This window comes from Physeter macrocephalus, chromosome 10, assembly GCF_002837175.3.
Source record: "Physeter macrocephalus isolate SW-GA chromosome 10, ASM283717v5, whole genome shotgun sequence".
NCBI lineage: Eukaryota > Metazoa > Chordata > Mammalia > Artiodactyla > Physeteridae > Physeter > Physeter macrocephalus.
Window position 1 is genome coordinate 5,942,284 of NC_041223.1, and position 27,142 is coordinate 5,969,425.

Consider the following 27,142-nt stretch of genomic DNA (forward strand, 5'->3'; position numbering starts at 1 on the left):
TAGTATAATGTAATATTTACTCTGATTATCATTGGTATATTGCTGTTTTCTGTAAGGGTGAAGGGCTGCCATTTGTTCTTGAGACTGTGCTTCCATTTTTGGCAGTTGCCACCGGATCAAGAAGCAATGCTAGTCTTTATGCCAGCAACAAGTGTAACCTCAGAGTTTAATGGACACTACAATATGCTTACTTTATGTTTCTATTAAAATGCACCTCTTTACTAAAATAGTAAATTAATAAATCACATCCTTCCTGTATTTGGATATTGCTGCTTTAGTGCATATATCACTCTGCATGAGTTACCTTTTGTATGACTGTTAGATCACTGGAGCATTGATATCAGGGATCATGTCTGCACCACTAGGGCTTACTACAGTGCCTATCCCATGTATATAAGGCACTCTGCAAATGCTTACTGAACTGAACTTAGCTCTATAAGTAATCAAGAACCATTCCTTTCATTGCAAGCTTCAATATTTCAGGTATCTTTTGTCATATTCTTTCTTTCTCTCTCTCTTTCTCTTTCTCTTTTTCTCCTTCAAAGACATTCACTTTTACAGAGCTCCTCTTCCTGTTTCAGGAAAAAAAAAGCCATCCATTTACTTGATTAAAAGTCCTGTTTGCTTCTTTATATTAGATTCAATATGCAGAAGCTATAAAATGAAAGCTCAGCTTCTAGCCCCTCGTGGTGATTTCCAGTCCTGATAGCTGTGACTTTCCCCGCTTTAACTCATAATCATGTCAGAAAGGATTACACAGTGTGTCTTTCTCTTCTGAAACTCCCAGGACACTCATTTTACCAACCAGAATTGGTAATGGGTGATTATGGTACTCAGTAGTCAGTAGTGTTTGTAGATTTAACATTTTAGAAAACCAGTATTCTCCATCATATATATCTTTCCCCCTCCGTGAACACCTAAGAACAGATTTCTTACAGTCATAACAGAACATTATAGTGGTTTCTTGGAGACTGCATTACTAGGTATATGTAAATTTCTTTTTGAAATAGAAACGTCTTTTATCATGCCAACTGTTGGAAAGCAATGACTTCTGAGATACTGATATCAGGATATTATAAATTCTGAGTTGCTTCTAAGGCTTTTATCACCAAAGTGATACTTTTCATTATTATGACATCCCCCCAAATTCACCTCTTTTTAAATTTGTTTACTGAACTTTTATATGACTTTCCCCCTTGTCACCCGGTGGATAAAGAGTCAGGCTAACTTGGTATGAGTCTTGGCTTCTCCATTTGGTACTGACATGACATTGGGTTAGTTAACCTCTCTAAACCCAGCTTCTGCCTCTCGTATTGATGTTAATATTGAGATAAGCTTGATGTGATAATTAAATAGCAAAGCTTATGAAATGCTCAGTGTACATCCCCTGGAATGAGGCTACAAAAATAATTGCTAACATTTACTGGGAACTTATTGTTACACCTTATTATTATTCATATTTGCACAATTAAAGAATAGCTAATAGAAAATAAGAGAAGAATGGAATTCTGGTAGGTTCGAAAAATAATTCTGTGTACACCAATGCCTGCACACTGCCTGATTTGGGGGAGACTTTGAGTAAATATTGTTGGAATAAATGAATGGAGTCAGAGAATTTTCAGTGTGAAGAGCACAGAAGAATTAGATACAGCCACCTGGTGATGGGAGAAATGTGATGCATAAGGGAAATGAATTCATTTGGTGGAGGATAAGGTCAAACAGTTACAGAAGTTTTAGATGTGCTAACATATTTATTGCTTTAGCTGTGCTAATATGTTTATTGTGATTGGATATTAATTTTAGGTTAAAAGTGGTTGGGCTAAACCACTTTGGGCTAAACTTGGGCTAAAAGTGGTTGTATAGTTATTATCTGATAAAGTACTATTTCTAGTACAGATTATACAAGATATTTATTGTGTGAGTCTTGAAAAGTTAAACAACTTACAAAATATTCTGGCAATACTTTTATACAAATGCCCCCAATTTGTCCTATGGCTGGCTTTCTTTTTCATAATCGATTAGTGAATCTGAATATAATGACATTCAAATGTAAATTAATTACATTTTTTTTTTTACTTGTGATTCACTTTCTGATTCCTAGATCCAGAAGAAAATGGTGTTATTCTAAGTATTTTTGCCTCGTGAAATTTTCACAAACACTGTTACTAATCAGTAACAGCTAGGTTTAAACTCTTTTAGGGGCAGGGCAGGAATCGACATAGTGATAACCTTAGCAATTGACTTTATTTACTAGTTAACGGAGGCACTTTAATGGTATATCAGATAATATTTTGCACACGGTATTCCGTGTTCTCTGTCCAGACAGGCATAAATGCAGTCAGCTTTAGCCACAAAACTCCACTAAAACTTCAAGTGCAGATTTCTAAAGATTTCAGAATATTGGTGGTGGATTATATGCTTGCATGGCTTTTCTGAGGTTTGCTTTATTTTTATTTTTTAAAACATTCTTTGCTTTGTAGGATAACTTGCTTAATTGGTATCTCTTTCCATTTGAATGGTGGAAACCCTTCATTGTGTTCTCAAAGAGTTTATGGGTCTTGCTACTTGTGGAGAGGGATAACTTTAGAACGGCTGCCCTCTGGGAGAGGGAACATAAACAGAGAAATTCTGAGTGATAGAGTGTTACTAAATCAACACATCAATCTAAGGAATAATTGTTGGATTTGTCAATGAGAAACAATTATGCAGTTTAAGGAAAATCTTCAGGAATCTACTTGTTCTCTCACTGCCAGTCAGCTCTTTTGGGTATTAAAATAGTATATTCTTTCACAGGTGGGGTTTTTATTTGTTATTTATTTATTTGTGTGTGTGGAAGGAAAAGGGACTCTAGCATCTAGGAAGCAATAATCCACAAATAATTCCTGACAGTTTTGTTGTATGATATCTATCTTTGCAGGTTATCTCAGAAGCTGACTAAACCCTTAAGCTCTATCTAGGTTTTGCCACATAGAATGATCATATTGTCATAGATACTATCTTTGCATTTAGCTAGAGTATATAGCAAGATGGCAATTTAAAGGATTATTATTCTTGCTGTTGAGTTTAATATTGTTTGGAGACATGTAAGGTACCATTTATAAAACAACCAATAATTTATTTGAGACCCACCATGTACCCAGCACAACAGTAAGTCTTACATGCGATTCAAAAGTTTAAGATGAACACAAACCACATAACCATTAGGTTGGCCTCTGTTTATTAAAATGCAAGGAGAAGTGAATTTAAGAGCTTGTGACTCTGCTTTTAAGAGGGATAAAGCATTGCAAACATTGTCATGCAAATTTGAACTTGAACTTGGTCCTAGAAATGGATTTCTATTCATAACATCTTTTCTTTCAGGGACACTTGGACTATCTATATGACAGAATAAACCATGTGGAAAAAAAAATACAGGGGCCATAATCAGGATATGTTATCCTCAGGATTCTTAATTTCTGAAGCTAGAATATTAACCAGATGATACAGAAAATGTATTCAGATTTGATGTGTTTGAAGTCATATAGACGTGTTTTATTACAATATATTTTGCTTTCCATTTAAAAGTATTTAAGGCTAATTCTTACACATTTTAAGATTTAGATTTAAGATTTAGGATTTAGAGCTTTGTGGAAGGACAAGACTTCCTCTCCTCCTACAAGCCCTGTTTTACATACATAATCTTGTGTACATACATAAGCTTCAGTGCTCTTCTCACAGATTGATATGTAATGTGTGAAATAATAATGTCATCAAAGAGATTTATATGTTTATTTATGTTTTATAGATAAGAGACTTAACCATGAGGAATTTAAGTGACTTGACTATAGTGGCTGCACTCTGTGTTTAGAAATAAATGATTCAAATTTTTATCTAAGTCTGTTTAAATATTTTGCTTTTACATTTAAAACCGTTATGAGTGAGGTCTGCTTAGCTCTGAGAAGACAAGATTTTCCTTCCTTTGGGTTTTTATGGCCAACTTTTGCATCACAATTTTGGCCAACCCTATCATAACAGTATTCCAAAAGTAAATTGAATAAAAATGTGTAGATAGTTCACTTAAACTCGTTTTCTTTACTTTACCCATATGTTAGTCGGAAAAACCTCTTAAAATACGAGTTTAATAATTATCTTTGTATATAAAGATCTATAAATTGTTATGTAAGAAGTTCCTCAGCAAAACTGAAAATTGGCTTCCTTTGTTTGGTCTGGTCCATGATGCTGATGCGTTAGGAATTTAATATCCATTTCTACTTTTTTATTAATTACCATAAAACTTCCTTGAATATTTTACTCTTCATTCTAAGTTAAATAATCTTTCAAAATCTCTCCTCAAAAGTAAATCACTTATAAATGAATCTAACCATCTCTTTTGCCCTCTCCTTAACCTCTTATATCTCAGATGCTTGGTATTCTTTTGGGGAAAGGAAATCAAATTTATATTAGTCTCAGCCCTCTTTTTAATACATTTAATCTTCTTATTAGCCTTTGTGACAGCATCTTAACTTAGTGGTGACACCTTCATTGAACCTGTGGTGGCACTTCTGGCTCTTTCTAGGAAGAGCCGTTTCTGGCATTGACTTCATCCTTGTACCCAAGGAGCATGGAATATTAATGTATTCTCAGTTCAGCAAGTATGCTTAGCATTCCACTGTATTTTTATTACATATGAATGAGTAATAGGTGTCTCAAATTTGGGGGGGAGGGGAGGACTCTTTGAAGGAATAGGAAAGGCACTGCTCTCAACAGGCTCTTGGGAGTTTGCTGTAGATGTAGCACCTACCTGAGCCTCAGATTCATCAACTTGCTGAGATACTTTACCTTTCCATTTACCATTTGTATGCTCCTAAATATAAGTAGTTATATGTGTGTGTGTGTGTGTGTGTGTGTGTATATATACACACACACACACACACACACACACACACACACACACACATATAGTTTCTATGGCAAAGGGGACCTCCCCTAGTTACCTCACTTTATTTATTGCCTAACACAATGCCATGTGTCTTTTCAGATGCAGAGGGGTGCCCCATAAAACCTTTTCTTGCCTGTTCCTGATCTGTATTGTGGGGGATCTTAGGGATTTTTTTTCCTTCTCTATCTCTTATTATCACCATCCTAGTACAGAATCTTGTTACCCCAGGCTAGGTTTGGTAATAGCTAAATTGCTCTCAATTCTCAATCCTGTCTTGATGTTATTTCCAAACTTTCCAAAGCACCATCTGATACGATAGTTCCTGGCCTCAGGAAGTACAGTGTCTCCCAGCTGACCACCATATAAACTCCCGGCTACCAAGGAAATTGTCTAAAAATAAAGATAAATTTCCTGATAGGCCATATTTAATTCATCCACAGACTTATGGAGAATATGTTATGGGCTATTGCCTGTCTAGGGTAGGTAATGGGTATATATATAAACCAGTGAGATATGGCATACCCTTAAGGAGCTTAGAGTCTGGTAGGGAAGGAAAGATATGTAAACAGATAATTCCAATATAAGCTAAATAACTCGTGTGTGTGTGTGTGTGTGTGTGTGTGTGTGTGTGCATGCACACATGCTCAAGCAAATATGTGTGTTGTGTAGGTTTTACCCAGAGAAGGAAGTGGGCACATATTCACATATTCCACTATAGGGATTAGAAGTCCCTAGGGAAGAGATGATTAAATTGAGTCTTGACAGACAAGGGCTTAATCTCCAAAATATACCAACAGCTTATACAGCTCAACAACAAAAAAACCAAACAATCCAATCAAAAAGTGAGCAGAAGACCTTAATAGACATTTCTCCAAAGAAGACATAAGGATGGCCAGTAGGCACATGAAAAGATGCTCAATATCACTAATTATTAGAGAAATGCAAATCAACACTACAATGAGGTACCACCTCACACTGGTCAGAATGGCCATCATTAACAAGTCTACAATAACAAGTGCTGAAGAGGGCATGGAGAAAAGGAAACCCTCCTACACTGTTGGTGGGGATGTAAGCTGGTGCAGCCATTATGGAAAACAGTATGGAGGTTCCTCAGAAAACTAAAAATAGAATTACCACATGATCCAGCAATCTCACTCCTGGTCATATACCCGGACAAAAGTATAATTCAAAAGGATACAGGTACCACTATGTTCATAGCAGTACTATTCACAATAGCCAAAACATGGAAACAACCTAAATGTCCATATCAACAGATGAATGGATAAAGAAGATGTGGTACATATATACAATGTAATACTACTCAGCCGTAGAAAAGAATGAAATAATGCCATTTACAGCAAGAGATTATCGTACTAAGTGAAATAAGTCAGGAAGAGAAAGTGATACCATATGCTATCACTTATATGTGGAATCTAAAATATGGCACAAATGAATCTAGCTACAAAACAGAAACAGACAGGCATAGAGAACAGACTTACGGTTGCCAAGGGGAAGGGGGGTGGGGGAGGGAAGGACTGGGAGTTTTGAATTAATAGATGTAAACTGCATATAGCATGGATAAACAACAAGTTCCTACTGTATAGCACAGGGAACTATATTCAATATCCTGTGATAAGCCATAAAGGAAAAGAATATAAAAAAGAACGTCTATATGTGTATAACTGAGTCACTTTGCTGTACAGCAGAGATTGACACAACATTGTAAATCAACTATATTTCAATATAAATAAATAAATAAATAAATAAATAAATAGTGACTTGAAGTACAACTAAGTATATGCTACGTGTGGTAAATGAAAGATTCCAAAGGATGTTTTAAGTAGAGGAATTAGTATGTTTAGTGTCAGAGTCTTTAAGTCAGAGATTTGATGAAATTGAAATCACAGGATTGGAGAAGGAGAAAGAGGGAAATAGCAAGCGGGACAGGATGTGGTTCCCAGTATAAGACAGAAGAGAGCTTCAGGACAAAGCAGTCCTCAAATGGAAGAAAGTCTATGAGAATGGTGAGTTTGGAGTCTACTGGCAAAATGCAGTTCATTGTGAAGCTCTGATCAGTGTTAGGAGCAAGCAATCTATTTTGCAGATCATAAAGCTGAAGACCAAACAGCAGAATCCTGATCAAGAAGGGATCTTGAAGAAATCATGGCCAGCATTAGACAATGAAAAACAGGAAAGAATGAAGTTAGGATTAGGGCCTAGGTCAATTAGAGGTTTATAGCAGGTTACAACCTGTTTCCTAGGAAAAGGGTCACTGTTCATTTGCTATGTTAAAGAAGAATATGGAATATGAGATTCTAAGAGGAAAAGTTGTTCTGTAGAGTGCTGAATCATATGTGGGTATATAAACTTCCTGAATAAGAATTGAAGGCCAGGATGCTTTTCAGTCTCATGATGTTTAACTTAACTTCTGTGTCAGCCTCGAACTTTTGGAGCTTCAGTTCATTTACTTTTAGTAAAATTTGTTTTCCTTTTTCTAAGAAAAATAGGACATAAATTAGACTTAAGAGACCATTTGAAAAAATATTCTGAACGATGAACAAATAGAATATGTATGATCAGGTTTTTTTTTTAAATTAATTAATTTATTTTTGGCTGCGCTGGGTCTTCGTTGCTGCGTGTGCGCTTTCTCTAGTTGTGGTGAGCAGGGGCTGCTCTTTGTTGCGGTGCGTGGGCTTCTCATTGCTGTGGCTTCTCTTGTTGCGGAGCATGGGCTCTAGGCACGCGGGCTTTAGTAGTTGTGGCACGTGGCACATGGGCTCAGAAGTTGTGGCTTGCAGGCTCTAGAGTGCAGGCTTAGTAGTTGTGGTGCAAGGGCTTAGTTGCTCCGCGGCATGTGAGATCTTCCTGGACCAGGGCTCGAACCTGTGTCCCCTGCATTGACAGGCAGATTCTTAACCACCGCGCCACCAGGGAAGTCCTGTGGTCAGGTTTTATAATTTAAAACTGACTTCTCTGTTTTCCATGGATGTATTACTTTCTTATTCTACATACAATTTTCTTAAATATATTGCCCTTAAACCAAAATCATCATTTTAAAAACAGTGTTGTCATTCCGATTGTAAAAAAATATTTGTACTTTGTTTAAATATGTATAAAAATCTAGAAAATTTGAAAAGGTGGGTAAAGATCACACTCATGTGCACATACAAGAGATAGCTACTGTTAAACTTTTGTTGCAGAAATCTCCAGCCCATTTTGGTTTGCACATATAGGCAGGCATACACACACATACCTTTTTTATACTTAATATTTTAATTAAAAAAGAGGCTTATACCATGTCTGCATACTGTTTTGTATATGTTTTTCACTTAATAGATTAACATTTGGGTTTTGGATTACTACTATTTTTAATTGCCAAATAGTATTTCATGTCGATGTATTTCCTCTGGATAAACCCCTGACTTAAATTGCTAGTTTAAAGAATGTATAATATTTAAAATTTTGACACATATTTATTATCAGTTGGCCTCCTGAATGGATTTTTATGTTCCCACCAGCAGTATCCAGGAGTGCATATGTTTGTAGACCCTGATCAACACTGGTGTTAGTTTCCTCTTAGTCTTTGCCAATTTAGAAGTTAAACTGATGGCATAATTTTTTCCATGTGATTTAATTGAATTTTTTCTGTATATTATTAGTATCTTTATTTTTCTGGCGTTTTCTGTTTAAATCTTTGCTTAATTTTTATTTGTATATTTATCTTTTTCATGTTAGTTCATCAAAGTTTTTTATAGATTAGAAATATAACTTTTTAATAATGATTATTTTTTCTGCTTGATAATGTATCTTTTCATTTGCATTTGTGTTGTGTGTGTGTTTTGGCATACTGAAATTTTAAAGATTTGGGTAGTCAAATTTGTCATCATTTTTTTCCTTTATGTTTTATCTTTAGGGTCATGCTTAGAAATGAAAGGCATTTATTTTTGCCACTTTTCCTTTACTTGAAAGGAAGAAACGGTGCTCACAAACTGAGAGTAAATTTTTAGTTACTAAGATGCCCTGAGAGCTTTCACATCCTCTGTATCAGTTCTCTTATTCAAAATTTACAATAAGTAGTCCATTTTCTAAAGGAAATAAATGATTATCTAGTAAAGTCTGAGAGGTTCCAAATTCAATCTGAATGTTTAACATTGGATAATTCTGTTTCTCTTTCTGTAGCTTGACCTTTATTCAAGTTAGTAGTATCCTTAGTACGGTGTTGATTTTGTCTCTTAATATTCAGTTTCCTTGCTTATTTTTCAGTGTTTCTAGATAGCATGCTATTTTAGATTTGACTTTTATTAATAATTATGTGTAACTCTCCAAGCACTTCTGGGATTATCTCTCCTTTCTATTTTAAGAGTGACTCAGCAGAGGTGACTGCATATGCAGAAGTACATAGGAGAGAGAACATTGTGTATGGGGAAGCTGGAAATTAGGATATGGTACTGCAGAGAGGAGAAAGGATGCAGAGTGAGGACAGAACCTGAAGAAAGAAGTAAGGTTCAAGGCATTGCTGATCTCATAAACCCAATAAGGAGGTTGAACTTCATTTTAAAAGCAATGGAACCAAGAAAGATTTTTACCAAGGGAAGAAATACAATCAACATTCATGTTTTATGGCTACAGTGTGCAAAACCAGATGGAGCTGAATAGAGGGTAGTATGGGTCTAGAGGGCACAGGTTATGTGGAGATTATCTCTCTCTCTCTCTCTCTATATATATATATAGAGAGAGAGAGAGAGAGAATGGAATATATATATATATATATATACACACACATATATATATATACATATATACATGTATGGAATGGTATTGGTAGAGAAAGGAATATGACTCTCAAAATGCAGAAACATTAGTATCACTTGAGTTAGTATAAAAGCATGTGTAACTCATTTAATTCAGATCACTTAAATACAAAAACAATAAATAACTTTATAACAAAAGACAATGAACAGAAGAAGAACAGACTTAATAGGAGTAAGCTGGGACTGGTTGGAAGGTTTTTACAATAAGAAAATTTAAAAGGTAGAAGAATTAGAATGTGGTATGATCTTCAAGGAAGGAAGTAGATACACATGCATGGGAATGCCGAATGTCTGCAGTCTGCCGAGAGAGCTGGGAAGGTCTCCAAAATCAGCCCCTGGTCCTGGCATGGGTGGATCTAGAAACACAAGGGGCATTGCCTGGTTCAGAGAAGCAGCATCTTCATTGGAGACCTATATAAAAAGGGTGTACGCACTGAGAATAATGGTGTTGAGGGCTTAACGTTAAGCCTGCATTTTGTTTTGCAGAATTGCTAAGGACTCGTTCTCTGCCTTGGAATCTGCCTAAATACATATATAAAACATGCTAAAGGTGGAAAATGAAGAACCCAGAAGGTGAAAGAAATATTTGTAAATAAAATTAATAGTGAAGATTTTGAGAAAGGTGGGCAGTTAAAGGATTGTTCTTTAGATACTCTGTAATATTTGTGTCTGACAAATCAGATTTTATTGAAACATTTCTATTGCCTTTTATTGAATGTGTGTAGTGGCATTATTAATGAAGAGGGGTTGACACACAGATAACAAAAGCAAAGCAAAGAGAAACACTTGGGGGTAAGGGGAAGAGCACCAAGGTTTTTTTTAGGTCACACACAGTTTAGTTAGGCCAGTTGCACCACCGCTGGACTATAGTAGGTTTTCCATAAATATTTTTAAAGTGAAAGGTGGTAATATATGTCTATGTGATAAATATTCTAATTCATGATTTCCTGATCAATTTTGCTGGAAGACATAGTAAGATTCCTTTAATGTTTCTCTTTCTATAGAATTGATAATATTTTTCTCTCCTAGGCAGGACATTTTGTAATTAAATAAGGATGCTCTGAAAGGAATATTTTAGTGCTTCAAATGCTGTAAAAACTGCTATTTTCCCCCATGAGGATGTTTCAGTCAGTCTACCTGGTGACAGAGTTAAAGACGTCTGTCTACGTATGGCTCATCAGAGCAGTAATTTGGATGCTTTGACAAGTGAGCCATTCCATTGTCTTCATTCTACAGATGACACAGCTGAAGCAAGAGGAGGCCAAATGGCTCATTCTAGATCACAAAGCAAATAAATGCCAGAGCTTAGTTTCAAATCTTCATGTGTAAGTCTTAGACATGCTCTATGAGCCATAGATTCTTTTTCATGAGTGTTAAGTATTTATTCTGCAGTAGTGTGTAAGTATGTACATACTACTGAGTACTTTAATTTCACGCAAGAGATCATAGTAAAGAATGATTTAGGATATAGATTTTTCTAGAAAATTTAACTCAGCATGGCACATTGAAAGCCTAGGTTATATTCTGACCTTATTTGCAACCCGCATGGACATTCAAAGGCATATTTGTGGCAGATAATATAATTCGTAAAGGAGATCATAGAGGACAAGATCCACCAGAAAAGTGCTGAGATGAAGGCTGGACGGAAGGAGGGATGTCTTCCATTAAAGCAGAAGTGATGGTGGGCAGCACCGTTGCTGAGGGAAATAAGTTGGGAGAGGGCAGAGAAGGGGCTTCTTCTGATGAATGGTCTCTCTTCTCCCAGTAAAGTAGGAAGCGGGAGGTCTCTTGGGGCCTGCCTTTGCTAGATTGGCTGTTTGTAGATTAAAATGGCAATAATGTTACCACATTCTATTTCAATCTGTGAGATAACCTGTTCTGCAGAGATAATGTGTTTCTAGAGGGCTGCACACCTACAATATGTTAATGAAAAAAGAAGTCATGTAGAGCTTGAACTGAATGATGCTGGACCTGGTTGTCATTGGTCTTCATTTAACTGCCCTTTTTGTTTTGGTATACTCTTTATCAAGAACCTGCAAGGGTAGACCAAATAATACTTAAAGTATCTGCAATAAAGCTGCTGTATAATCTCTATATTATGTCTGTATATAATCTCTGTACTTATTTTGTTTACAAATGCATGGGAAGTTGCATCATCAGTAATCTGAAGCATATTATGTATTCAGATATTGATAGTAACCCAGTCAATATCTGGGTGCCTACTAAAACCGAGCTCTGGAAATAGAGGTTCTTGCATTCATAGAGCTTAAAGACAGATGGAAAATGGTGAAAACAATGAACAGATAAACAGATGAGAATCTTAGACAATACTAAGTGTCATGAAGAAAACAGGGCAGTATGACAGGTAACAGGGTCCTCAGTGGGGTGTAGGTTTAGACTGGTCAGGGAGGGCTTCCCAGAGGAAGAGACTCTAGAGCTGCGGTCTGACTGGCGAGGGGAGGGAGCCACAGTGTGGCGGGGGTGGGAAGAGCTGGAGGCCTTGAAGCAGGTTGTGGTGAAAAGGGAGCCAGCGAAGCTACGCTTTGTGAGCAGGAGGCTGATGGCGGTGAGGCTGGGGGCACACCTGGGCAGAACATGAACGGCCCCGAGACCTTGGGAGGGAGTTGGTGTTTAGTCTAAGGGCAGCAGGATGCAGCTGAAATAATTTAAGCAGGATTATGGTCTAGTGGGATTTAAATTTAAAAGATCCCTCCACTACTGTGTGAAGAATTAATGGGATGGGAGGAAGCTATTGCAGTAAGCCAGGGAGATGATGCCTTTGGCCAAGTGGTAGCTGCAGAGATGGAAAAAATGGATAGACTCAGGTGAGTTGGATGAACAAAATGGGGGACGAAACAGATGAACAGTAAGGAGGTATATAGGCCTGTTGACTAGATATGGGAGACAAAGTGGGAGTCAAGGGTGACTCAGGATTTTTGGCTGTTTGTTCTAGAATAGCTCTTCTCAATAAATAAAATAAAAAGAGAATTATCACACAGTAGTCATTGAATATTTATTAGCCATCTTTAGGGATCTTTATTATGACCATTTTATTGATAATGACATTTGGCCCCTTGGCCACCGTTCCAAGGTCACTCTGCTGATGAGTGGTGAAGTTGGGAGAGGAAGCAGGTCACTCTGAGTTTGCTCAGAGCCTGCTTCTGTGTTCAGGTATGGACCAAGAAAATGTGTGTGTGTTAGCCCCTGCTCTATTCCTCACTTTATCCTCAACTTAGGGAGGCCAGCTACATTAGACACTTCTGATACCCTGGCTTTAAACATAAAACATATTTATAGGGCTTTAGATGTCAAGAGAAACCCTTTTATCTCTTCCTCTGTCTTTCAGTCCCAGAGATGGGTGGTATTTCACAGGTGGTTTTGTACACTGGCATCCCTCTGAGAGAGGAACAGGGGCTGATGAACTGTCCTCGGATGGGCTGGACTGTCCTCAGACCTCTCCCACATGATGGGCCTTCCTCAGGACCCCACAGTGCCTTGTTTGATTGGAGAAGGTCCCTGGGATGATTAGGAGGCTCTCAGAGAAAGATTATGTTTATCTTCTGGGGTTTTTGAAATAACAGAGGGGAGAGATATTCAGACTAGTCACTGCCTCACTCTGGGTAAAGGGATGGTCAAGGTACACCAATTGCTTAATCCTCAGTTTTGTATCTGAAATGTCTATTTTTTGTTGTTCTCTTTGTTTTTATTTATTATTATTATTTTAAGTTTTCTAAGAAATGCTTTCTTCTAGGTCATCTGTACTTTCATTATACTTGTTCTAACAGGAACTTTTGAATTTAATGGTCTGGAATGACATTACAGGGTAATAAGTCTCACAATTATATGTTTTATTGATAGCGCTCAGTAATTACTTATCTGCTCTCCTGCTTTTCTTAATATTTTTCTTGCTGTTTATTCTGTGTGCCTTTTATGGACTCTCATTTCCCATGTGACGTATGTATATTAGATGACTTCAACTGCAGTCTTATTCTAACACATCACAAATATGTTGATGCTTAGTCTTAGCTGCACGCTGGGCTTCTCCCTAGTGACAGGTCATATAACTGCCTGCTGGATACCTCCGCCTGGATATCCCATAGACACTTCAAATTCAGCTAAAATCATCATCTCTGCCCCTATATCGGTAACTGCTTTTTCACTTGGTGAGGCACATCTACTCAGGCCTCCACACTGGGTTCTCCATATCTTAACCTTCTCACCTAGTCTCCGTATTCACCTACTCAAAAAGTTTGTCAAAGCAGTTTTTTCTTTTTTTGCCCTATCAATGCCCTAGTCAGGCCATGTGTCATCTTTTAACTAGGTTCTTTTTAACTAGTTAGCTATTAGCTTTCTGCCTTGTTTTTCCCTTAATTATCTATTCCACTGCTATAAAAATTTGCCTATAAAGTGAAAAATATGACTATGGAATTCCCATGCTTAAAACTGTTTAATAGCCATCACTGCCCAAAGAATAAAGCCCAAGCTGCTGCTGCTTTTTTTTTTTAAAGCCCAAGCTTCTTAATATGTAAGGCCCTCCACAGTCTGGCCATCCTACCACCCAGCTCTATCTGGATCACTCCATGAACTTCAGACTGCAGCCTTATCAACACCAAACTGATTGTAGTTGCACATACCTTGTGCACTCTCTCACTCTTAAGCCCTGCTCATGTGCTCTCCTACGCTGTCAATCCTCTTTCCTTCTTATTTAGTGCCATCTGGTTAAACACCCATAAGTTAAGGTGCAGTTCAGGCATTACCCTCTTGCTAAGTGTTTTCTGGTAATTGGAAATGCTCTTTATTATCATTGTCATTATTATTCCATTTTGGTGCCTTAATACCCAGTGGGCATCTCTATCACTGCCAGGACTTAAATGTTTTATAATTATTGGTTTGTCTGTTTGCTTCTCCCTCAGGGTTGTAATTGAGAGCATCTTATTCATCTTAGTGAAGTTTCTGAAAAAGGGTAGGCACATGATTAAATTGAATGAATAAATGTTGGCAATTGATATTTATGCCTTTTTTTTGGTAATGCATTAATGTAATCTGTAATTTATACTACAGAGAAATACTGAATGTAAAAATAAGAAGGCAGTACATTTTAATGGAAAGAGCATTAGAACAATGGAGTCATAAGATTGGTTCTAGTTCATGTTCTGTGATACATTGTATGTGTGACCTTATTAAAAATCACTTGATTTCCGTAGGCCTTGGTATTCACATTCGTGAAATACGAGGCATGGCCTAAGCAACAACCTAGAGGATTTGTTTGGGCTCTGCGTTTCTTTGAACTTCCAGATGTTTTTTATGACATTACCTTGATATTTCTGTTTCTAATTTGGAATTGTCATGTGTTAATCCTTTACGAACTTACACAATTAAGTGAATGAATGCTTTTATGAAATAATTATGAATTTTTTGGTTAGACTGTGATTTTTAACCCAAGGTTATAATATATATATTATTTCTAGTTATGAATCTAACACAGTCAAGTAAAAACATTTTTTAAGATTTTTACTGCTTTCAGACACAGAATAATTTTATGGTCCTTCACTTAGTGAATGGCTATCTTTAAACCTAATTATAATCTCTTCTTTAATGAGTGTAGTAGGGGAAAGGAATTCACTGTTAATGTAGTTGACAAGTATGTCTATCCCCTTATGTCATCATATTAATTGAGAATGAAATACATATAAATATAAGTTTAATAATAATGATCTCAAATGTTAATTGACTTTGCTTCTTATGATCTCTCAGTTGTGGTTGGTTAGTCACCTCATTTTATATGGAAGAAAGTTGAGACTAGAGAAGTTAGTCATGGTCACAGACTAGGTCACAACAGTTTGACAAACCTAGATTCTTAGAGACACTGTTTTCATTCCATAACTTTACTTTCTCATATATGGGAAAGTTTTAGTCTCCTATTTAATTTCTGATGTCATTAGGATGTTTGTTTCTTATTGATAAGGCATATTTGTAAGGAATAAAGGGCTGAGATACAGGTGGAAAAGTTTTAAAAAATAACTACTAATGTATGGGAAAAGGCACAAAAATGTACAGTTTATATTTTTAAGGTTTACTGTGGCCATTGCTTTTTATATTGCCCCAATACGTAAAAGACCTTAAGAGATGAAGCTTTCCTTTTTATCAGTGGTTCCAGCAATAAGAGAACTGCCTCATCTGGGATGAATCAGAGCCTTGCACTAGTGAACCATAGATTTCTTGGAGAAAGGGTTCTCAGCTTTTTTATGTAAAGCCATCCCAGGGGCAAGGTGAGCCTACATGACAACTATGGCATCTCTTCCTGGATGTCAGTTACACTCGGACGGGATAGGGTAGGAGGGGTGGGTAGGGTCATGTGTGTGTGGCCATGTGTTTTTTAAGGTTTTAATTAAATAAAAATATTTTCCTGCAAATCAACTTAATGGCCTGTCACAGTTTGTGTCATATGTTTTATTTACAAATATACATTTGTTTTTTTCATTCCCTCTAAAGTGAGTGTTCTAGTAACACAAACATTTTGGAGTTCAGAATGTTCATATAACTTACCAATTGCCTTTTAAAGTAGAAGAGTTTCAAGTTATATATTTTTCAACTGGGAATGTCATCAGTATTCAAGAATAGGAAGATTAAAGAGTTTGCTTAAAAATAAATGAAAATATGTAGAATAATTGGAGTGTCCTGAATAGTTTGAGATAATATAGGCTATGTCATAAATGACACTGTCTCTGAGATGACACCTAATGAACTGGTTAGTGAAGATGATGGCATAATAGTCTCAATAAAGAAGAGTGATTTTTAGTCATCAAATCACCAAGTACAACCTTTGTAATAAGGAGCAGCAATCTAAAGAGTAAGTTTAAAAGGATACCTTTAGATGCTTGTGTAATGTGTAGATTATTATCGTGATTATGCCCAAGTCATAAGCACAGTATGACTTGTTTTGTAAGAAAACTAGGCGATAATTACAAATTTTACTGCTCTTGAAGCTTCCTTCAATGTCTGATTCCAAATTACCTCTCGAGTTGAAACTCATGGAACAAGAGAAAAATTTGGTAAGGACTTGTGCTGTGGCAGCTTCTGGGGGGTCAGAAGACATGCTCTTATTCCACAGCACCTTCACTCAATGCCCGTTAAAGCCAGGACAACTGGTGGAGTACACGCTCTTCATTCTGTGCCCAGGCTGGGTTGCTGGGGTTCCTATGGGGACCAGGTATAGCTGGCTCAGTGCAGCTGTAGCCAGACTCAGGGAAGTTTGTGCCACACAGGAAGGACGTGAGCCTCTGACGCTGGCAGTTTTGTTCACCTACCATGCTGTGATGACTATAGGATGGTGTACTGTAGAGACTGGTCCAGTCAGAGCACATGGGATTAAGTGTGACAATAGCAGCATTTACTATTAATTTTAAAGGCCTTCAGAATTCTTCCAAGCTGGAGCCTTATTGAACATTTTTAAAAATTTAATATTTATTTTATATTGGAGTATAGTTGATTTATAATGTGTTAGTTTCAGTTGTACAAGCAAAATGATTCAGTTATACATATACATATATCCATTCTTTTTCAGATTTCTTTTCCCATATAGGCTATTACAGAATATTGAGTACAGTTCCCTGTGCTATTTAGTAGGTCCTTGTTGATGATCTGTTTCTTGAACATTTTTATATTGAGCAAAAGGAATTGTTCAGTGTTCTGTCTAGGCAATGTCAAGGGTTTTCTCGATATGGGCCATAATACACTCGTTATACTCATAGTGCAAAGACAGTGTCTTTCTCTACAGTATTGCTTGGAGATAAAAAATATCTATCTATCTATCTATATCTTCCTGTTTAAATTTGGTCTCTTCTTATCTGCTTTATTTCTTCAAATGGAGGAGGTATTTATTTACCTTTATTTGTCATATATCCCAGGAAGGTAGCATCAGAGAATGACTGGTACACTAGGCTGCTTTGCCCTTTGTAGGACTGACTAGAATCCTCAGTTCACCTCACAGCCAGACAATTATCATGCCTATTCCACTTGTTTTATAAGCAATATTTTCAACATGATACACTAGAGGATAAAAAGGTCTCTGCCAAACTGCAAAACACATACATACAGAAAATTTGAGTAGTTATGGCTTCATTTCTTCTACCTGCCTCCAGTTGCCTCTGATCAAAAAAACTGCTTCCAACTTGAGTTTCCAAGACATTTCACAGATAACTTATAATAGTGAATAAACAACCAAGTGTGCAGTGGGCCTGGCCTGAGATTTTTTTCCCAGGTTATTATATGTATTGCTTACCTATTGCTGTGTAGCAGATTACTCCACAAACTTAGTGGTTTAATACAATACACATACATGTTTTATTATAGTTGTAAACTGTATCCATGCACTGAAATTTTGAAACTGCCCTTTTCATTACTGAGAAAACTTTGGCGTAACAGCCTGGAATTCTTGTTAGACTAATACTCTTTTTGATGTACCCTAAAAAATACTTCAACTTTTTGTTAGTTTCATTTTAGTTTTGAATTCTTTAAGAAATTGACTGTGACTGAAATTTCAATGGAATACTATTTATAGATAAAACTGAAAATTTTTGTTTTTTTGTATTTTCAACTAATTATATAACACTAACATCTTTTATGGAAAGATGACATATCTTGAGTTTATTTGGAAAAACAAAACTGTGAGATATCTCAGCAACAGTGGTGTTATTAAACGTAGTTGACACCTATTTCTGGTGAAAAACTAGTAGACAGGAAAGCTTATAATTGGATAATGTCTAACAGTTTTTCTTTACCCAGTTAATTAGTGTAAATTTCTCTCTCATTTTCTTTAGGGAACGATTTGATGAATACAATTCCTCCAAAGGCTGGGAGATTTTATATATATATATATATTTATATATATATATATGTATATATTTATTTATTTATTTATTTAATTTTTAACTTTGGCCTCCCAGTAAAGTCTTGCTTTAAAAAATATTTTAGTGGTTGGATTAGAAATGAATTAATTTTATTTAATGTACTTCAAGATAATACCATCAGAATTGATTTAAAACATGTATTTTATATTATTCTAGAGACCATTTTAAATTCGTCCTTACATAAATATGTGTAGATATTATTGACTTTTGCAAATCATTTCTATTTGCACTGGTGGCACCACGTACTGATCTGTATACCAGCCTATGTGCTTTTCCTACTTGGTTCTGTTGCTTATGACTGAAAACTTGTTAAAAGCACAGCCCCTTGCATGTAAAAGAAGGCGAATAATTTTTAGTTGGGTATATAATAGGTGTAGCTGAGAATGCCTCCTTTTTACAAAGTCCCCCAGATAATTAATTCCATCATTTTACTTAATAATTTATCCATTCTGCTTTTGGAATTCTTTTTCCACGATCAGCAAACTCCATTGTTGAATTCCCAGTCTTGTTTTAGAACATTTCTACTACCACCTGCCCTTAAGTAGGCCTTTCTGTTTCTCCTGAGTCCTTTCCAAAGTGAGGCTGTTTAATCTCACACATGCATCCTCAGGTTCAGGTAGTGAGGTCATGATGCATTTTCTCCACAGTACCAACCAGACCACTGCCCCATCCCTCTTGTTAAAACTCCTGAGCTTTATGCCATTTGGCTCTAACAGGCTCTCCTCCATATTGATACTGTCATCTGCTAACCTTCTTGTCCCTCTCCCAACCTGGATCCCCCTCGTTGAAGATTTTATTGTCTCCCCCTTGTTCTCTGCTCCAACTTCTGTCAGTTTTCTTGGGAATTCATAATTTACATGAATAATCCACCCACTATCCTCAATCCTAGTTCCTTCATCTACTCCTCTCCAATGAACTTTTCTTCCAGTCTAGTCTAAACATTCTCCAGGTGACAGAATTAGACTCTGTTTTTGTCATCAGCAGAAACTTCTCTGCCTCCAAAATTACAAACTCATACATTCTTGTCGTTGACAACAGTGCATATGCTCACAGAGCTCTTGCTCCCTTTACTGTCACAGAAACGGTAATTTTAAGCTCACTCATTCTTTTTCTCACTCTTTCCCAGCCCTTTACTTCTGCCTTTATTCACCCTGGATTCCATAGCTCATCATTTTATTCACTTCCCTTCAGCTGCTCTTTCCCAAGCTCTTTTTATTGCACTTTGAGCAAGTTTATAACTTAAAATGACTTTGGTAATCCGTCTTTTCGATTTTCATTCTCGTGAAGCTTTAAGGTTTTTTTTTGAGGGGGGGTGTTGTTTTGTAGTAAACAACATTTGAATAAACAGAGGACACTGTAAGGCTACAGTCAGAAGATTGCTCTCCAGTTCCTGTTAATAAATAGTACCAGGATTTCCTAAGCAAGTAGGAATTACCACTTTCTTTAAGCACCAGTTTATACCTTCACCTCGGTTACTGGGCCTGACACGCTTTCCATCCCTCCTCTGCCTCTTTCCTTTTGGCCGATGACTTTGCCGTATATTTCACTGAGATTTAAGAGGAAGACACAGGGCACTCCCTCCTTCTTCCCACCTGTCTCCTGAGAAACATAACCTCTTTTCCTGCTCTTCAATACCGGGATCATTAGACCTGCTCTGGGCCCCCACCTCTTGGCCTTATCAGATGATAATTCTTCAGTTAGTCACCTCTCCCTTGAATCATTCACCTTTCTCTTTTTCTCTATACACATCATATTTTAGTAATATCCACCCTTTTAAAAATCTTACCTGAACTCCACTCATTTCTCTACCTCTTGCCTTGTTTCTTTCTTCCCATTTACTTTTTACTCCCCTGAGATCCTTGTCAGGATGACCAATAACTTTGTATGTTGCCAAGCTCAATTACATGTTTCTTCCTGTCTTCCTTCACTGCTTACCAGCATTTGGCACTGTTCACCATCCCTCCTTGGTGAAACACGCTCTTTTCTTTATTCTGAGAACCCGATTTTCCTCCTGCTTCTGTGGTCTTTTCTACTTAGCTGTCTTTTCTGGCTCGAATCTGACCAAAGTCTGAATATTGAAGTTCCTCATAGCTTGGCACTGAGTTCTCTTTATCTTCTCTTTGCATTACATTCCCATGGCTTTAAAAACCATCTATATGCTAATAACTCCCAAATTTATATCTTGGGCTCGGCTCTTCCCTCAGTGCTTCTTTTTCATTTATCCAAATTACTTACTTGGCAGCTCCACATGCGTGTTTCTCAAATGTCTCAAACTTAATGTTCTCTATACTAAACTCTTGCTTCTTCCCATGGAAACCTATTTCTCCATGGATCTTCTCACTCTCAGTAAATGATATGTCATTCTACCTGATTGATTGCTGTTTTATTCTGTCCCCTCGAACACTCCCATATCCAGTCCATTCACAAAACGGTTGATTTACCATCGGAGTACATTTTCTATTGCTCGTGTTACTACACTAACTCACTTACTGGTACTTTGCTTTCTCTCTTGCCACCCATTAATATAGCAGTCAGGGTCATCTTATTAAAGCATAAATTGTGTCTCTTCGCTTTCCTGCTAAAAACCCTTTATTTCCTTTACATTGCACTTAGACAGCAATTTTAATCATTACTTTTAACCTAGATAGCCATGCATGGCCCAGCCTCTGGCTTTGTTCTCCAACTCCTGCCTGTGGTCACTGCAGTCCAGTCATCTGTTTTGTTTGTGGAGCAAACCAGACTTAGGTATTTTGTTCATGCTGTTCCCTTTGTTTAGAATGTTCTTCTCTTCTCTCTTCCCGTGGCTGGGTTCTTTTTATTAAAGTTTCCATCTGCAGCTCATCTCTGATTTAGTTCTTTAATCACTCTTTCTTGTAAGATACCATGTTATTCTTGACCATAACATCATTTTTATTTCCTTTGTAGCATTTCGTGTTTTGTAAATATTAATTTGTATATTTGCTTCTGTATTATCTGTGTCCTCCACTAAACCCTAAGTTCCATCACCACATGCCTGCTGCTGAACACGTATTAAATATTTAAATAATAATTGTTAAGTGAATGAATAACTTAGTCTGCCAGTCTCCACAAAAAAAGAAATATTTAAGGATTGTAGAAAATAACAAGGAAAGAAATGGTCCGTTTCTTCACAAATATGTGTTATAAGGACTAGCCAAGAGCTTTCACATGAGTTTGCTTTGCCTTCAACAAATACAGAATCATCTGAGTGGTTCTTATATAGGTGTCTTCACTTTGTAAAAATTGTGCCATACACTTCTAAGTTGTGTACTTTTTTGTATATGGTTGTACTTCAATGAAATTTTTAATTTATTATTTTATTATTTATTTATATAAAGAAAGATTACAAAAGAAAAAGAGGGAAAATGCCAAGAATTACTTGCCCAGTTTTCTGCAGTGAGACCTTATTTTTCATAATCCGAAGGACTGATAATGATTTTTAAGAAGAAAAAGAAATCATCTCTGAATAACTGTATATTTAGAAAAAAACACATTGTTCATTCATTCTCATTCTTCTTTTGTTCAGGATATTCTTCTATAGCTCTTCTTTTATGTTTATAATGCTTTAAAAAACTTCCCTAAATTAATTTTGCTTGTTATAGACAGGAAACTGGATATAGTTTTCAGACATTGGTCTGACCAGTGATTTTATACCTGGGAGAATTAGTACATAGTTTTGCAATTTGTATTCCCATGTGCATATTTACTATCAAATTTTCTGCTTGGACTATTTCACCTGGCAAACCTGAATCTTAATAGAGTCTCATTGGTATATATGTCCCAGGGACTACTCTGAAGAGGGGAACATTTACCAATGTGAATTACAAGCATCAGATCACTAGATCATTAAGGGAGTCTTGAAATTACATACATAGGAGAACTTGTCTTCACACTTGGTCCCATATAATATCTTCTCAGTTTTAGTACTAGCAACTTATCAAGTAAGTATGAGTGAGGTATGAGCAGAGACCAGCCAACCCAAGGCCTCCCTGGTGGTGATAGTCTTTTACCTGCTGTATGAGATCTGAAGTTAACTCCATCATTACATGCCATTTCATTTAGCTGTTTGACATGGCACTCTCATGACTTGATGTGTGGCGAAGTGTTTCTGGTCTCCAGAAAACTTCTGAGACCCATGTTTCAGAAACCTGATTGCTGTTTTATTCTGCTAGACACATCTTTGTAAGAACTTGAATATGGTCTTACGTTACTGCCTATCCACCAGAGACTTGAAGCCTTCTGTTTAAGACCTAATATATACTTAGATATTAATGAAATGGACTGTAGAAATAATTATCCTGGAATGGATCCTGTAGTAAATGAGGCTACGCTGCTCAGAAAGTTTGCCACGTGGAGGTAGAGTGCCCCAGCCAGGCCTGGGGATTTACATCTTCCTGGGATAGTCTTTAAAGAGTAACAAGGGGGAAGTTTTCTCTAGCTCCACCTACCTCCCACCCAGTATCCTCTACCCCTCCCCCAGTCAAGACAATCTGAGGGCTGTGTCCAGAGTTCCCCCTGGGAATGAGCCAAAGTTCTCCTCCACAAGAGTCTGCCTGATGACTCATGCTTGTTGGCCTTACTTCCTTTCCCTGTCCCACTTCCTGACTCCCTCTTCATGTTTCCTTTAAGAGAACACCTCCTGATAAATCTATTTCACTTAGGGTATGCTTCTAGGGAATCCAACCTAAGACAAGCTTTTTTGTTTTTTCTTTCTTTTTCTCCCCCCTTTTTCCCCCTTTTCCTTTCCTTTTTTTTTTTTTTTTTTTATTTAAGTATAGTTGATTTACAATGTTGGGTTAGTTTTAGGTGTACATCAAAGTGATTCAATATAATCCATTGAATAAAAGTTATTCAATGTAATACATATTTTTTTTTCAGATTCTTTTCCCTTAATATATATATATTTTTCAGATTCTTTTCCCTTATAGGTTATTACAAAATACTAAGTATAGCTCCCTGTGCTATATAGTAGGTCCTTGTTGGTTATCTCTTTTATATATAGGAGTGTATATATGTTAATACCAAACTCCTAATTTATCCCTCCCTCTCTTTCCCCTTTGGTAACCATAAATTTGTTTTCTACGTCTGTGGGTCTGTTTCTGTTTTGTATATAAGTTCATTTGTATCATTTTTTTTTTAGATTCCACATAAAAGTGATGTATATCATGTATCATGTGATATTTGTCTTTGGCTTACTTCACTTAGTATGATAATCTCTAGGTCCATCCATGTTGCTGCAAATTACATTATTTCATTCTTTCTTATGGCTGAGTAATATCCCATTGTATAAATATACCACATCTTCTTTATCCATTCATCTGTTGATGGACATTTAGGTTGCTTCCATTAAGGTGACCTTCTTTCTACCTAGAGGCTGAATGTATTGTGATTATAGTTTATAATCCTTTGACTTTTAACTGCTTATTATATGTTACTGTAGTTCTTTTTTTATCCTAAATACTACTTTGATCATTTGAATAACCTTAGCCTACCTACACATTAATCTTTATTTTCTATTTGTGAAGATGTTACCATCAACTGAAATTTTACCACCCCTGTGGAACATCAGAAAAATGGTGGGACAAATTTAATCTCATCATCCTTTGTGCTCCTTCATCTTTTTGTTTTATATTAATCCATATTAGAGAAATTATCATATTATATCACTGTTAGTTCTCACTTCCCAGATAGGCTATTATCTCTTCAATGGCAGAGCTCAGTTTTTATTTATCTTTGAAAACGTGTGCAGAAACTGGTAGTTAGTATTAAAAAGTTAAAAAAATACATAATTATATGAGCACGTCAGTTTGCCCAGAGATAACATGTTGAGAGTACTATTGACATCATTTCTATAATACCTGAGAAATAACCCAAGAGCAGGACTATCATTTTTTTTTCAGTTTCTCCAAAGAGACTTGATGAAAACTTCAAATGGAGATGATTTGATGGGAAATCTCTTTATCTCAAAGGACAAAAAAAGTCACCCACCTCTTGTCAAGGAATATCATTCATCTTCCCTAAGTCAGCAAGATGAGGGAAGCTAGAGGATTCATGACATAGACCTGAGAGCTAATTGCTAAATGCCAATTTAAAAGTGTCAGATCATTTAACTTGAAATGATTGCCATGTGAAACAACCTATGAAACAGCTCTTGGTCTTTCTGAAATTTTGAGTTGTCATTAGCCTTGTTCATAAAGGCATTTGCACCTGAGCTCATTAATGCTAAAGCTCAAATGACTTTCAATGTCTTTTAGCTTCAGTAGGAGGACAACCATGCTTACAAAAGAAATTCACAGTTGTAATAATCTGTCTCCATGGATTGTATTAGAATCCACCTAACAAGTATTTACAAAGAAATGAAGCATTATTTGAATGCCAGTGGTTTCTAGTGTTAGAAATAGGATTACATGCTTAACTAGAGGGATTCATGTTCTTGGGTCCAGATTTAAGACTGATCTTTGTGTTTGCTGTTGAGTTATGATTTCCTCTCATGGAATATAGGCAGAGATGTAAAATATGCATTCATATATTTTTTTGAATGTTAAAAAAACACATCACTCAGAGAGTAGGGCTGCCTTCCACTCACAGGAGGGAGGTTGATGATGTTTCAATCCCTGTCAACTTTGTATCCTTGGAGATGAGCCTAATGAGGAATGGGGGAGAGCCCTGGTTGTGGGTTCAAGACTAGTTCTGATCTGGTCTTGGCCCTGTTAATGACTAACTGTGACTTTCTATATGCCACTTAATTTTTCTGGGCTCCATTTATATTAAATAGGAAAAAAAAATTCCTGCCTACTTCAGTCAGAGGAGTTTTGTAAATATCCGATTAGATAATAATTCTGAAAGTCCTTTGGAATAAATAGTATAAAGAACTATATGGATATAACATATTATTTTCATCTTCGATAAAATTTGACTGTAATATGAGAAAAGTCTTAGTAAACCCTGCAACGCCCTCAGTAAATGCTGCCAGCTTAACTAATTTTGTTACGTGACATATAGATTATAAACATAGGGGGAATTTATCATAGTTTTGTTGTAATTTATTCTTTGGTTTATGCTAGTTCTTTGGAGAAGATGGGAAAAAATTCTGTAATGATGTGTATCAGAATCACAATAGACAAGTATCATTAAACCAAAAGCTTCGTGATTGAACTCTAGCGTCTGGGAAGTTCAGCGTCTGTTATCAGTTGAGTGTTTTGATTGGCATATGTTTGGCATTTGTCGTATCGAGACACTGAGAGCACTGAGCAATAATGGAAGAGCAAGCCCCTTGGCAGAAACAAATAGAAAATGCTTTATCATTAACCCAATGAAATAAAACTCTGATAAAGCCTATGAATAATGCAAACAGAGGCAAGTGAGAAAATAGGATCAAGGGAAAAGTGATGTTTTCTTAACCAGTGCCTTGTTTGTTTTTGTTTTTATCCGACACTTACATTCACTATATTACAATTAGGCACATATTTTGCTCCTGTTTGATGAAAGGGGACATCAAATTAATATAAGAAATAGTGTGCTTTACGTGGCTAAATTTCCTTGGCCTGATTACAGGATCAAGATAGTATATACTTTGACATGGTAATTGCTATTTGCTTAGATTGAACTTTTTATCTCTCAAAAAAATTAAGATAACTGAGGATAATCCCTGTTACTTGTGTGCTATAGAAGATCTTTATACGGATAAATGGACAATATAGTGACGCTTAACTTCTAACCTCTAATAATGACCCTGAGCTAACTCATCTGCTATGTATTCTAAATTCTTCAGCCTTCAAGCACTGTAGTCATTTTTATTGCCTACCCACATCTGTTGTTTTCTTAACTACCAATTCTGAGGAAAAAATTTTAGACTTCTTTATTAATTTTTCCCCCGGTAGAGTTGAAGACAATAAAGTGATATCATCTGCAAGTAATTCAAAGTTAACTATTTCAGCATCATATGAGATTTATTACCTATCCTATACATTTGAGTAATAGATGTGATAAGTTTTAAAAAAATTATCTGTATTAGAATGGCATAAATGTAATTATAACTTGAGATGGTTTCCTCATATATAAGAAAAAAGTTAGTATGATTCCTAAATTAAGCACACTTAAAATCCGAGTAGCTGATGGGAAAATGGGCAAAAACCATGGCCACTGGCAAGCAGCTTACCCTTAAAGTCCCAGTCCCTTTGGTTCTCCTTTTTAGGGAAATGAAGCAAAATCTGATGCTAGAAATCAAGACTAATATCTCTTCTAGACAATTTGAGCTGGCATTGGAACACCAGAACCATCCAGATTTTAAAATGAATTTGAGCTAACAGGAGAGAAAAATACTTTTTGAATACATTAAAAGTGAGAAGACAAGAAAGAAAAATATAAGATCACTGCTTATCAGACGAGGAAAACAAATGACACTGAGATGGGTGAAATTTTTTTTTTTTTTTTGGTACGCGGGCCTCTCACTGCTGTGGCCTCTCCCGTTGCGGAGCACAGGCTCC

At 36.4% G+C, this 27,142-nt stretch overlaps 1 protein-coding gene across 2 annotated transcripts in view; it reads left to right on the top strand.

Moving 5' to 3' along the window:
• The window catches only part of PRKN (parkin RBR E3 ubiquitin protein ligase), a 1,334,302-nt gene that overhangs the window by 135,707 nt on the left and 1,171,453 nt on the right, over window positions 1–27,142 (top strand). The gene's annotated exons all lie outside the window — the stretch shown is intronic.